The sequence below is a fragment of the Macrobrachium nipponense genome, chromosome 42, assembly GCF_015104395.2.
Source record: "Macrobrachium nipponense isolate FS-2020 chromosome 42, ASM1510439v2, whole genome shotgun sequence".
Taxonomy (NCBI): Eukaryota; Metazoa; Arthropoda; class Malacostraca; order Decapoda; family Palaemonidae; genus Macrobrachium; species Macrobrachium nipponense.
Window position 1 is genome coordinate 29708644 of NC_061103.1, and position 13327 is coordinate 29721970.

Consider the following 13327-nt stretch of genomic DNA (forward strand, 5'->3'; position numbering starts at 1 on the left):
TTTGTTACCATGTAGACTTTTTGTATTTCAGTTTTACATAACTTGCAGAAAATGATGTTTTTGTTCTACATTCTTTTTATGCAATTACTATACAAACAAACAGGAAATATATCGCAAAGTTTGCTTAGGCTTTCATTATTAGTTATACAAATACAGTATTATTGGTGAAAAACAATGATATTGAAAAACCATAATTGTACAATAATATTTTCATACAATCAACTTACCTGTCAGATATATACATAGCTAAGACTCCGTCGTCCCCGACAGAAATTCAAATTTCGCGCCACTCGCTACAGGTAGGTCAGGTGATCTACCGGCCTGCCCTGGGTGGCAGGACTAGGAACCATTCCCGTTTTCTATCATATTTTTTCTGTCGCCGGTGGCATCAACATCGTTGCTGCTACCTCCTGACTGGAATTCGCTTTTCTAGACAATTGATCATCTTTTTTTTGGACTTTTTGGTGACGTACCTGGATCGTTGTTTTGGCATTCGCTACTGTGGACTGGATTTGGACTTGCTTTTGATTTTTCTTCAAGAATGTCTGATTCAAGTGGTTGTGTGAGAGTGTGTGTGAATGTAGGCTGCAAGGTGAGGATACCGAAGCCTTCGGTTGATCCTCACACTGTATGCCGCAAAATGTAGAGGTTTGACTGTTCTATTTCTAACCAACCTGTCATGAATGTGAGAGGTTGAATGTTGAGGAATGGAAGACTCTAACTTCTTACTTGAAGAAGTTAGAGAGGGATAGAGTCAGAAGGGCTGCATCTAAGGGTGCGGGTAGGTATAAACAAGGCCTATTGAGCCTTTTAATGATTCTAACTCTTTCTTAAAACTATGCATTTGATTCTAATTCTGTATCAGGGCCCTCACTGGCTTTACATTCAGATTCGGCCTCGGAAATTGCTGATCTGAAAGCTACACTTCATAGGATGAAATCCAAAATGGCTGCCATGAAAGGTAAGGATTGTGAAAGTGATTATTTTAGTGAAGTGAGTGTCCCCAGTCTGACCGTCTCTGCGACGCTCCCAGGCCTAGACCTCTTTCAAGCTCCCAAGCCCAGAGGAGAAGAAAAGTCGAAAGCCGTACGGAGGTTGTGGAGAATTTCCCCCCGTCAGGCGTCCCTTCAGCAGGCCTCTGTAGTTAGACAGACTGCTTCAGGACCGCTATAGAAAAGCGTCCTCAGAGAGGTGCTTCTCTTCGTCCGCCCTCCCTCTCTAAACGAGGGTGGAAGGATTCGGACCTTTCCAGGCCCCTGAAAAGGCACTGGAAAGAACCTATGTTGGATTCAAGCCCCGAACGGTTTTCGGAAGAAGCGCCTCCCTCGATCAAGAAAGCTAAGAGGGTTTTGACGTCCCCTGGCTTGGACAAAACTCCTTCGAGGTCTCCCTCTCCCGTTGAAGAAGACGCCGGAGAAGCTTCCAAGAGGATTATTTTGGCTGTACAAGAACAGTTATCCGCCTTGGTAGGAGTCCTTTCGAAGGATCCTCCTCGTAGGAAAGACGTGAGGCTTCCTGTCAAGAAGTCTCGTCTTCCTTCTCCCGCCAGGAGTGAGGCTCCTGTGGGACGTGAGGCGCGTGAGATCTCTTCCGATAGAGACTCATACAACGAATATGAAGCGCCAGACAAGCGCGAGGCGCCAAACAAGCGCGAGGGCCAGTCAAGCGCGAGTTTTCTTCCAGACGAGAAGCGTCTTATAGGACTGAAGCGCCAGATAAGCGCGAGCAACTTTACAGGCGCAAGGATTTGGCCAGACGTGATACGTCTGCCAAGCCAGCAGCGTCAGCCAAGCGCGAGGATGCAGCCAGGCGCGAGGATTCAGCCAGGCGCGAGGCGCCAGACAAGCGTCATCCTTACAAGGATATAGCGCCAGAAAGGCGCGAGGCGCCAGCCAGGCGCGAGGCGCCAGCAGGCGAGGCGTCAGCCAGGCGCGAGGCGCCAGCCAGGGCGCGAGGAGCTAACCAGGCGCGAGATGTCTGATTTGTTTCATAGGGGCTCTGTACATGCTCTTAGCCCCTCTCCAATTAGGAGTTTGTCTCTGCAGAGAGAGTAATTGGGCAGGAAGACCCAGAACGAGAATTGAATTCTCCTTCTGATCCTATCTTGGAAGAGGACTCAGAAGACGAGACTCACGGCAGAGAAGGGCTGTCTAACTATAAAGTTTTGACAGCTCTCCTTCTTCAGGAATACGGAGATGCCTTGACCCCTGCCGCTCCTCCTTCTCCTCGCTCACTTTTTTCATGCTCCAAGACGCCAAAGTCGTCGGCTTTTCTGAAGATGAGGCCGACGATTTCTATGAAGAGCTCTTCAGTCTCTGGATACTGGATGCTAACCAAAAAGGAGTTAGTTAGAACGGTGTTCTGCATGCCTCCCGCTAGACTTACGGGCAAGAGAGGTATTTGGTACCAGACTGGGGAGAATATGGGGCTCACTCTCCCAGCTTCGGCTGAAGCTGACTTTTCCAGTCTGGTAGACGCATCCAGGAGACATAGCCTTCATACGGCTAGAATAACTTGGGGGTCTTTCGGAGTTGGATCATCTCCTCAAGGGACTTTTTTTCATATTTTGGAAGTCTTCAACTTGTATTGTTTTCCGACGCGTCAGAAAAAGGTTGGGGAGGAACCTTGGGAAAGAGAGAGGTGTCAGGCACCTGGAATGCTCTTCAAGTGTCCTGGCACATAAACTGCAAAGAGCTGTTTGCCGTACACCTGGCCCTAAAGAGCTTCGAACCTTTAGTGAGGAACAAGATAGTCCAAGTGAATGCGGACAACACAACCGCCCTTGCCTACATTCGAAAGCAAGGAGGCACACATCGTATTGACCCTATACGAGCTCGAAGGCAAGAGACCTTCTTTTGTGGACATCACAGAGGAACATCTCTTTTGACGAGGTTTGTTCAAGGAGTAAGGAACGTGAGAGCAGACAGGCTTGAGCAGGAGGAACCAGGTCCTTCATACCGATGGACCCTCCCACTCAGAAGTTTTTGTCGGAATCTCTGGTCTCTTTGGGGGACTCCTCATGTCGACCTCTTTGCCAAGTTCCTCTCAAAAAGACTGGAAGTCTTTTGCTCAGTAGTAGAAGACCCCAGAGCTCTAACAGTAGACGCCTTCCTTCTAGATTGGTCTCATGTAGACGTTTACTCATTTCCCCCATTCAAGATTCTGGGGCAAGTGCTCAGGAAGTTTGTGACATCAAAGGGGACGAAAATGACCCTGATAGCCCCCTTTTGGCCAGCTCAAGAGTGGTTCACGGAGGTGCTGGAGTGGATGGTAGACTTCCCCAGATCCCTCCCACAAAGGAAGGATCTTCTCAGACAACCACACTTCGAGAGGTTTCATCAAAAACCTCCCCGCTCTCGCTCTGACTGCCTTTCGACTATCGAAAGACTTGTCCCAGAGCGAGAGGCTTTTCTCGCAAGGCAGGCAAGCTCGATCAGCTAGAGCCCGGAGAACTTCCACTATCCGAGTTTACCAATCGAAGTGGGAAGTTTTTAGAAGGTGGTGCAAGTCGAAGAAGTTGTCCTCCTCCAGTACCTCTGTAACAGAAATCGCTGATTTTTGTCTGTTATATTTGAGAGAGGAATCTCGTCTCTCTGTAGCCACTATAAAGGGCTATAGGAGTATGGTTTCAGCCGTCTTAGGAATAGAGGCCTAGATCTGGGAAATGATAGAGATCTACATGATCTGATTAGATCTTTGGAGACCATGAAGTCTAAGATTACTTCTCCCCCTAACTGGAATCTTGACGTGGTCCTGAAGTTCTTGTCCTCAGCAAGATTTGAACCTCTGCATTTGGCCTCGTTTCGTGACCTAACGAGAAAATGTTTGTTTCTTTTGTCACTGGCGACGGCTAAAAGAGTTAGTGAGCTGCACGCCCTTAGTGATAAAGTGGGTTTCAAACTAGATTCAGCCATCTGTTCATTCAAAGATTTATTTTTGGCGAAGAATGAAAATCCTTCGAATCCCTGGCCGAGAAACTTCGAAGTTAAAGGCTTATCGGGTCTCGTCGGCAGGAAACGGAGAGGTCTCTGCCCAGTAAGGCTTTAAAGTTTTACATGCAGAGAAAGAAACAGTTGGGAGGTTCTAGACAAGGTCTCTGTGCTCGGTGAAGGATCCATCAAGACCTATGTCCAAGAATGCTTTAGCCTTTTTTGTCAGGAACGTCATTTACTGACGCTCATAAAGGCTTGCACGGATGACACTTTCAAACTCCTGAGAGTAAGAGCTCATGAAGTGAGAGCAGTAGCTACGTCTCTCTCTTTTCAGAGAAATATGTCACTAAGAATATCTTGGAAGCGACATATTGGAAGGTGTAATTCAGTGTTTGCTTCTCACTATTTAAAGGACGTTCGTGTGACCTACGCAAAAAAATATTTTTCTTTTAGGTCCTTTCGTGTCTGCGGGCACAATCCTGGGTACAGGAGCTAACACCAAATCCTTTAAATGATGCATAGTTCTAATAGATATGTTCTAGACTTTCTGCTGAGCAGGTGCAGGTGCCGCACAGGCGGCCAGTCACTTTCGTTCAGTAAGGAACTCTTGTGATATCTTTTATTAGATGAGTATCATAAAATTTTTTTTTTTGGAAAATTAATGTGTGCGTGTGCAATTTGGTTTAGAGTTATGGTTGTTGTGAAGAGTTTGGTGATAACTCGGAGCAATTTTTAATACTAACATGGTGGTTAGGATCAGGTGGTCGGGATTGGTTGTGTGCTCCTTCATAAGGCGTGTTGTCATATAAGTGGATCAGCACCCATTGACAAAGTCCTTTCAGGCTCTGCCGAGTAAGTGGATAAGACCCCTTCGGCAGACCCACAAGAACTCTTGGCCATAGATCACATATCTCGCTAAAGTTTCTTGAGGTGATGCAGACTCCTGGGCTACAGCCACAAAGTCTACCACCTATCAGGTAGGAACCAAGGTTTTTTTTTTATACCTACAACATATGTTGTTTACCTGTCTATTCCAGAAGTAGCTGTCTCTTACCCTCCACCGAAAAGGGTGACCAATCAGCTATGTATATATCTGACAGGTAAGTTGATTGTATGAAAATGATATTGTTATGATACAATAAAGTTTCATACATACTTACCTGGCAGATATATACGATTAGGGCCCACCCAGCCTCCCCGCAAGGAGACAGGTGGAAGAGAAAAAATATGATAGAAAACGGGGAATGGTTCCTAGTCCGCACCCAGGGCAGGCCGGTAGATCACCTGACCTACCTGTAGCGAGTGGCGCGAAATTTGAATTTCTGTCGGGGACGACGGAGTCTTAGCTATGTATATATCTGCCAGGTAAGTATGTATGAAACTTTATTGTATCATAACAATATCATATTTACAAAAATTATAATTAAGACAACTTGGTACGATATTGTAGGCTGAGACATCTGGGAACCCTGGTGCATAGCCCTTGCGGTCTTTAAAATTTGCATTTCTGTATCAAAGAACTAAACAACTTCTCGTCTCGCACATCTGTTGCAACAAGCATAGGGCTGAAGCCAATAGAAATTAGCAGGGTCTTCCATAACCTGCCTCTGTTAGAAATATGGATTAATTTAAATGTCATTGGAATCACGTATTTCTGTGATGAATTGTCTGAACTATGTTCCTTAAGATTTTAACAATAAATAGAGATGTTATATATGTATAGAATTAGCTAACCTTTGTATAAACTCTAATACCCCTTTCGTACAGTCTAGCCCCCCAAAAAATCTCTCATTATTACAAATCTTTTGATTTCCTATTCAGTTGACAGTCAGGTATGAAGGAACTTAATGGTTAACAAATTTAATTTCCATATTCAGATAACAGTCGGACATGGCCTCAAGACACAAGTTTAACCATGCTTGGCTCTCAGATGAGCGATTCAGAGGATGGCTAAAGGAGGTACAGGGAAACAAACAGCAGGTTTTTTGTGATGTGTGTGAGGAGACACTATCGGCAGAAATAACCTCTCTCAAGCGCCACAAGACATCCGCCATTCATTCAGCTAACGTTACAAGAAAAGCAGCTCTTCTTGAATCATCTCCATCAACTAGCCAGAATACTGATGTCTTTGAAGATAGTTCCATAAAAGATAAAGTAACAAGAGCTGAAGTGAAACTTGCAGGATATTTTGCAGAACATAATATTCCTTTAGATTCTATCGACCATCTCATAGATTTATCTAAGGATATATTCAGTGATTCTAGAGTAGTGCAATCCATGACTTTAAAACGGTCAAAAACAACAACGCATGTAATTAAAGATATAGGGAAAACTGCTAAGGAAGAAATAGTGGAATCTCTAAAGAAGAACAAGTTTTCAATTATTATAGATGAGACCACTGATATAAGTAATACAAAATCATTTGCAGTAGTAGTAAAATATTTTGATGCTAAATTTCAAGCCGTCCAGACGAGGTTGCTAGATCTTGTAGAAGTACCAACTTCTAGTGTAGATGAAGATTGAACAGATGAAGGAGGGGACAACATCTCTTTGATTTGGTTATGAACTTGCTGTCAGTACATGAAATTTTCAATAGAAAATTTATTTGGATTTGCGGCAGATGCGCCAGTAACATTAGGGGCCAGCATAATCGTTAACCAGTAGATTAAATAAAGCGGCACCAGGTATCAATTTTTAAATTCACCTGTCACTCAATCCACCTTTGTGCCTCAAACGCAGTGAAGACACTCCCAAGAAAATGTGAAGATTTGGTGAGATCAATTTACACTTATTTTTCTCATAGCTCGAAACGGATGACAGAATTTGTTGAATTTCAAGAATTCTGTTATATAGAACCTCACAAAATACTGCATGTCTCGCAAACTGGATGGCTTTCTCTCCATACGGCAGTGGCTCGTTGTACTGGAGCAATGGCAACCCCACCTCACATCGTATTTCTCAAATAAGCATTTAGAAGACAGATTGACTCTTCACAATCAATATATAATGCCTTGCAAGACCCATCATTGCATATATATTTTCAATTTTTAGGTTTATATTGCATATTTTGACAATTTCAATAAACTGTTTCAAAAGACTGAGCCCAACATCCATCTTCTCTACAAGAAATGTAGGATTTTGTACGCGGATATTTTAAGGTTTTATTATGTGCATAGTAAAGTTACTGATAGTCAGCTCAATGTTATTGACCCTAGTGATGCAAATCACTTTATTCCCTTGACTCAAGTATTCTTAGGTCCTGATGCTCATAAATCATTCCAAAAACCGAATATAGCTGCAAATGAGACATTGATTGCTGATATTAAACGAAGGTGTCGACAGTTTATGGTCACCGCTTGTGTTCAAATAAAGGAAAGGTTTTCTTTAAACTCCAAATTGTTGCGGCTATGCGGTACTGCATTATCTGTCGCAAATTGTCTAAGAGATGACGCCCTAGTAATTATGCCAACACTGTATGATTTAGTCAAGGAGGTCCCACGAATATATTCAGGTGATGCTCAGAAATTGGATAATGAATGGAGACACATACCTAATGTAGACATCCCAGAAGATATAAAAGTGTCAAATAATGCAGAGGCATTTTTCCTTTATCTTGCAAATATGAAGAATGAAAATGGTCAACCAGAATTCAAACTTTTGCCTCCGTTTGCTCTGAACATTCTTTCCTTACCCATGTCAAATGCAGATGCCGAAAGAATATTTTCGAAGATGAATTTGATAAAAACTAAAACTAGAAACGGGCTTTCCACCTCAACCCAAGCAGCTTTAGCAATTGTGTCAGAAACCGTGAAGAGAGAGGGGGGCTGTGTGCAGTTCGAACCTTCGGCAAAGATGATTAAGGTCGTACAGAGAAGCCCAGAACAAGATTGGAAGGTTGAGGAAGAACAAGAAGATGCACTTTAGGATCAGTATTGGAAAAGTTTTTGCTGTTGAAATGAGCATTTTTTTTTAGTAAGTAATAAGTAGGACATATTTGAAATATCTTCTGCCAAAGAAAGTTTGATTTTTGTTACAGTATATCTATTCCATTATATCAGTCATTAATTCATTGTTATATGTTGACCTTGCATTATAATGCTCCAAATACTTATTATTATTGTTTAGAATCTGGTAGCCTGCTGGGCTATAATTAAGAGTTGTTTGAAATATTTCATGCTAAAGATGTGTTTTGTGCTGTATCTATTTTGTTATGTCAGAGTTTTTTATCGCATTCATATACTGTTGTATATATATACATATATTATTTTGTAATGTATTTTGTTAATGAATATAAAAAATCTAAGAAAAAAAATAATCTTTGTTAAAGCAATGAATGTTAATGAAGAAAATAACATTTATTACCATCATGACATTTGTCATCTCCATTCAATGTGAACGGGATGTGGTTTATAGCTGCTCAAATTTTCTTTAGTTATCCATGAAATGAAAGTAAAGTTTACACAAGTACCCATTTAAAGATTGTTTTTGTTACCAGTCAGAACTAGTCAGAATTCATATGCAGATCCAGTGGCAACACTGCTTAGAACCCCTCAAAAAATGCTTATAGTATGTACATACCTGAGTACATATTTTAATAGCTTTATCACAGTGTGTAGAGTCATTGAAAATTGAATGAAAATACAGTAATTAGTCAATATTTCTCAGTGAAAAATACGTGAATAGTAGAATTTTTCACAAATAATGTATAGTAATACGGTATATATGTTCCACAGAGCCTGTGAATTTTTTGGGGCGAGGGTTATTGTTTTGTTAGTTCCCAATCATTTTGTTCTTATTTTATTTTTGTTATAAGGAGAGAGAAGTTTTCTTCCCTTTAGTACAGTGCCTAACCAAATACGTATACTCACAAAGCAGACAAGAAATTCTAAGACATTATCAGTTGCCTTGTCTAAAGAAGCCAGCATATCAGTTCATTAAATACATCTACGATATCCTCTTTGGAATGAATGCCAAAGCTGTAATGTTTTTGATCAGGAAAGTAATCTTTGGATCATTATACTACTAATATTGCATGCTGCAGACCTGAATCTTTCTACAGAGGCACTGACCGAAGTTAAAAACATCCTGATGTATGAGTATCAGGGAAATTTGTTCCTATGCTACTTATTGCAGCTTTTTCAAAATGTTCAAAATCAGCAGTTATTGAAATTGGCCCTATAGCACCTGTTTATTTAAGTTTAGAAAATTTTGTATATGTTACATGATTTTTGAATTCCGTGATGCAGTACTACACAAGTGGAACAAGAACATAGATGGTATATATTTGATGGTTGGGAGGAGCACTATCAGATATACCTTTGCTGAAGCAATGCATATTGGTTGCCAGTAAATTGAGATTAGCGTCAGTTTCCATTATAGTGATGCTTTCCTCTCTGAATAAAATGAATCTCTCACCCCTCAACAAAACCCTAAGTTGGTCTGTTACTTTGTTCCCATCGTGAATGGCCTTTATCATCTATCATTCTGCTAAGAAGTGTTGGTGGGGAAGAGAACCAGTTGCTTCCAAGGGGACGTCAGATTGCTGTTCTGAATTATAGTACTCATAACTTCTTCAGTATTAGAGCCTTCTGTGCTGTCTTGAGTACAACAACTCAACTTGAGTAACAACAGCTCTACTTGCATCTGGTGGGTGAGAATATTGGTGTGAATCACTGTCTTAAGTTGCCCTCTACATTTTCCTCTTTCTTCGCATTTCCCATAGGTAATGTTGTCCCTCTTTTTGTCAACTGTATAATCTTAACTATTGTGCTGTATAGTTTCTTTCTGCCACAATTGGTAATAGAGAACTCTTGGGCTATAACAAAAAAATTTAAGTTATATTTAATTTTTAAATTTTTTATTCTGGTCTAATAATTTAGGTAAAACCTTATGGTAATAAAATTTATATTCACGCTAATCAATTGTGAACACTTAACTTTAAGCTAAATGCAGTCCTTTTTTGCTTACCTTTAAACTAAATGCAGTCTTTTACATTTGGTAGTAAGAATGTCTTCAGTTTTACAAATTCGCTTCTTACTAATTTAAAAATATTTATTTAACCAGCTGAAGACCCTTTTTTATTTATTGACCTCTGAGTGTTTAACCTCTTAATTGCACCATTACATTATCTATTACTTGATTAATTGGTCGACAAAAAATTCCTTTGATGAAATGTTAGTTCAACGACACTTTTATCCGAAAAAAAAGGTTGTTCGGTGAAATAAACATCAATAAAAACATCCAACAATGAATTGGTATAGCATTACTTCCACAGCAGTGGTACTTCGACAGATTGAATAAAAAATGCGACATTAAAGAAAAAAAAAAAAAAAAAAAAAAAAAAAAAAAAAAAAAAATGAGAACATTTGGTTTTCTATGAATATCCATCTTCCATCCATCTACTTCCCCCACCCCCTTACCAGGGGGACCAATAGGTACAAACACTCGTGGCCTGTCAGTCTACAGTAGACCCCAGTTTTTGCATGGATTATGGATCACAATCGCCCTCAACTAGCAAAAGTTTGCGAATACTTGAGACCCCCTCTACAAATGCTTATACATAACTGCCTATTTTTAGTTCAAACGTCAAATACAACACCTTAAACTATGATCCTAAAACACTTGAATATAATTTGAGTCATTGTACATTACCCTTTAAAATATATGGCTTGCAGTTACACGTTAACACTACCTACAACTGTTACTTTTGCCAAGGCAAAAAACTAATAACGTTACCCTTATATTCAGGTGCATATATTTTCTTTCATATAACATTCAAGGCTTACGTTTTTATCGTAGATAGGGATAACATTTGTACATCGTTTGGCGAATTTTCTTAATTAAAAAGTATTGCTACTGCTGTGTTGATATTAAGCCTTAATGGACGGATAGGCTCTCAGGAGTAGTAATAACAGGTTGTGGGTGATGGATAGATTGATCTTGGGGAGAAGCAATCGGGCTGGAAAGAGGTGCCATTACTTCTATAGCCCATAAATTCACTAATGGCAATTTAGACTGCCTTTTCTGTCTCACATGATGTCTTTTTGTAAAGTTACTCATAAATATACCAAGGGGTTGCTTTTGGTTTTAGTTCTTATCTTTTATGATAGTATGTCGTTATAAATGTAATTTTGCAAAGAAAAGTGCAAGGAAATATTGGAAAAAATGTATATGAAGCCAAAAAAGCTACTACATCTTTGGTCTCGGTAAATTTACGTAAATATTTTATGACAAGTATGCTCAGAATTTGGTACTAATTTTATTTCGATTTTAGTATTGTGTAATCTGTAATTATAATTTTACAAAATATATTAAGGGGGCCGGCCGGCTAATGCCGTTTTTTAACGACAGGACTTTGACATTCATACCACTTAATAAGGTGACTTGGGACATCTCCAAACCGTATATGATTTTCGCCTCTGACCTTTGGTTTTGTGACGCCAGGGCCATTATCCCGAAAATAACCATTTTTCAAATCTATCTCCTCCCTTGATATTTAATATTAAGAACTGGGATTACTACCATATATAGACCTAAATGGAGTGTTTTTTTTCTAAAAGTCATTTGTATGCTAGATATGAGTTTTTCAATATGGTAAAAATAAACCCTATAAATCACGAGAAAATAATTTATAAAAAAAAGACGAAAAAAAAATTGGAAAAAAGGGCTCTATTTGATTGTTCTATAATGTCTTTCTGAGTTATATACCAAATTCCAAACTTATAGCTTTAAAACTCAGTGAGGAGATAAATTTTGAAGGTCAATAAGTACAGTTTTGAGATACGGGCGTTCAAAGTTTTCCTTCCTATTTCTATAAAGACAATGTAATAAATAATGATTATTATGAATGTATATTTCTTTTTTGTGTATTAATAAACAAAACCTATTTTATTTATCATAATTTAATCATAAATGATGATCCCTTTGCCTCATATATCTTAGCCTGGGGCACTGCTTGAGGCAAGATGGGGCACTCCTTCCTACGTAACCCCCCTCTCTCCCTTCACTAACTCGGCTTATTACAGCGAATTTTCTTCTGTAGTTAGCGAGATTTTTTCCTTGTATTTTCCTCTTTGGCATGATGACATTCTTGCCGAAACAAAGATAAACAAACGTAAATATTTAGCAAGAGAATGTCCGAGGTGAAACTCGAAGGTGTACTCTCTTTTTACAAAGACAATTTAATAAATCATGATTATTATGAATTTCATATTCCATTTTGGGTATTAAAAACCAAAACTATGTTATTTATCATAAATGAAGATCTCTTTGCTCAAAGATCGTACCGCTTGGGCACAGTGTGACGTGTGCTGTCAGGCAAGAAGGGGGCGTTACTCAGGCAAACCCTCCCCTCTTTCTTCACTAACTACGCGTATATTATGATATTCTGTAATAATACTTGAGCAATTTTTCTTCGTCTATATGTTAGCGAGATGTTTTCCTTGTCTTTTCCTCATTGGCATGATGAACTTCTTGCCAAAACATACATAAACATATGTAAAAGCAAGCGAATGTCACGAGGTGACACTCGAACGTGTAGTCTACTTGAAGTCTGTGGTCCTACTGATTCATGGTTGAACCAGATACTCGCAGCTCGCTTCTACGAGTCACGGAATCTCTACAGATGCCATTTCTCACAATTTCTTTGCCATAACATTATAAAAAATTTACGATAACAGAAGAAATATTGCATTTTCTTGTACGGATGAATGTTTTAGGCTTATTGAGTTATGCTTACTAATTACCCTGTAAGTACGAAAGTAAGAGGAATTTTGAAGAAATATTTCGTATACGTATTCTCAATTGGCATATGAAGCGCCATGAATTTTTTCATGACTGCATTTTTCGCCCTATACCACCATATATAGGGGTTCCGGCCGCCCCCCTTAATTTATTAGAAAAATCATTTATAACTTTTAAAATTTATGATTGTCTTGTAAAAGAAGCCCCACAATGGGTTGTCAGTAGTCATTTTTCAGCTTCCATGGAAGGTAGGAGAAATTTTAATGAATTTATTTTCTTACACCATGTGTATTTGCATATCTTTTTCTTTCCATTGATTATATTTTTATTTTTATTTTGCCGACCTCAAAGTTTACCTGCTCTGGGGCGCTGCACACTGATAAATTACCCTGTCCCCTTATGGTTGATATTAATATTTGAAAAAATAGTAAATCTGTTTTAACCATAAAGTTTGTATTTAGTCATGAAAATAAAATGAAAATAATTAGTGAAATTGAGACCCCCTCTAAGAATGCTTATAACTGCTTATTTTAATAGTTCAAACATTAAATGTACTATAAACTATCATCCTAAAACACTTTAACATCATTTCAAATTAATCTTAGAACACCTTTTCAAAATGGCTAACAGCTACATGTTTAATACTCCTAAAT

General features: G+C 39.2%; 1 protein-coding gene across 4 annotated transcripts in view; it reads left to right on the forward strand.

Moving 5' to 3' along the window:
• The window catches only part of LOC135213034 (lysine-specific demethylase 8-like), a 292898-nt gene that overhangs the window by 24275 nt on the left and 255296 nt on the right, over nt 1–13327 (forward strand). The window lies entirely within an intron of this gene.